Genomic DNA, 1,765 nt, shown 5'->3' with positions numbered 1-1,765 from the left:
GTCGTTGTGTATGTTCAGCTACGTAGATTCATTCTGCCTGTTGAAGATTCTAGGTTGTAATATGTTTTTGGAAAATCTCTGGCCCTATCTTCTGCTCACGGATCTAATATCATTGCAGTGAAGATTGCTGGACATGAAATGAATGCTTTAATAGATACTGGCAGCACACAGACTCTAGTGCACAAGAACCATATACCAACTAATTGTATATGCCCTTCTGAAACAATATCAGTTTGCTGTGTACATGGCGATGAGAAATCATACCCCACTGCTGATATGTTTGTTGAGGTGCAGGGGGTTCCCTATCTGTTGAAGGTTGGGGTAGCTGATAACCTACCCTATCCTGTAGTTTTGGGGGAGGATCTGCCTGTCATCTATGACCTGTTGAGGGATGTGCAGAGCTGTAATGTRGCTGTAACCAGGGCCCAAGCTMAAAATCAAGATGAGCATTTTGCAACACTTAGTGCTTTACCTTTTTTCGAGGCYGAGTTGCAGACAGAACCTGGRAAGTCTCGGAAGCCACGCAGTCAAAGRAGRCGTGAGAAATTTCAACATGCACTGGGTGAMACTTCAGYTGAAGTGGCTCCAGATATGCCACTGGGTTTTTCAATACCCACAAACATCAGACAAATGCAGCAGAATGATCCAACTTTGTCTGCCCTGTTGCTAAGGCTCGGGGGGAGGCCTCTGTAGGATCTGACACAAATAAAGAGCAGTATATACTGCAAGATGGCATTTTATATCATCAACATGGCCAGTTAAAGCAGTTAGTTGTCCCTAAGGAGGCTCGTGAGACAGTGCTTACTGTGGGACACACTATTCCCTGAGCTGGCCACCTTGGGAAGTATAAGACCACTGCTTGCATTAAGCAGTATTTTTTTCTGGCCTGGTTTAAGATCAGAGGTTGCTGTATTTTGCAGAAGCTGCCCTGAGTGTCAGAAAACCTCAATTAGAGTTCCTACCAAAGCACCACTTCAACCCCTTCCCATTATTGGCACACCTTTTCTACGTCTTGGGATGGATGTAGTTGGCCCGCTGGAAAAAAGTAAATCTGGAAATCGCTTCATGCTAGTCATCACAGACTATGCGACAAAATATCCTGAAGTTTTTCCACTAAAGACTGTTAAAGCAAAACATGTGGCTTCCTCACTGATTCAGCTTTTCTCAAGGGTTGGATTTCCACAGGAGATTTTAACCGATCAGGGCACTAACTTTATGTCCACACTGTTGAAACAGGTCTATAAGCTGTTGGGCATCAGGAGCATGAGGATGATGCCATACCACCCACAGACGGATGGCCTGATGGAGCGTTTTAACCAAACCCTCAAACAAATGCTTCGTAAGTTTGTTAATGATGCAGGCTCTGATTGGGATCAGTGGTTGCCATACCTCCTTTTTGCCTACAGGGAGGTTCCTCAGGCTTCCGCTGGTTTCTCCCCATTTGAGCTCCTTTATGGCCATGATGTGAGGGGCCCTCTGACCCTGCTGAGAGATGCATGGGAGGGAGATCAAAGTAAAGAGGATCCTGTCAATGTTATTTCATTTGTCCTCCATATGAGAGATAAACTGCAGCAGATGAGTGAGTTGGCCCAGAGTCACATGGCCACTGCTCAGAAACATCAAAAGGTTTGGTTTGACAAGAAAGCTCGCCACAGAAGTTTTGCTCCTGGTCAGAAGGTTCTGGAAATGTTGCCAACTTCTGACAGCAAGTTGCTTGCAAAGTGGCAGGGACCCTTTGAAGTACTGAGGAAAACTGGACCTACTA

The sequence above is a fragment of the Poecilia reticulata genome, linkage group LG14 (genome assembly GCF_000633615.1).
Source record: "Poecilia reticulata strain Guanapo linkage group LG14, Guppy_female_1.0+MT, whole genome shotgun sequence".
In the NCBI taxonomy this organism is placed as follows: domain Eukaryota; kingdom Metazoa; phylum Chordata; class Actinopteri; order Cyprinodontiformes; family Poeciliidae; genus Poecilia; species Poecilia reticulata.
The sequence above is the reverse complement of the archived record's forward strand: the minus strand, read 5'-3'. Positions refer to the sequence as shown.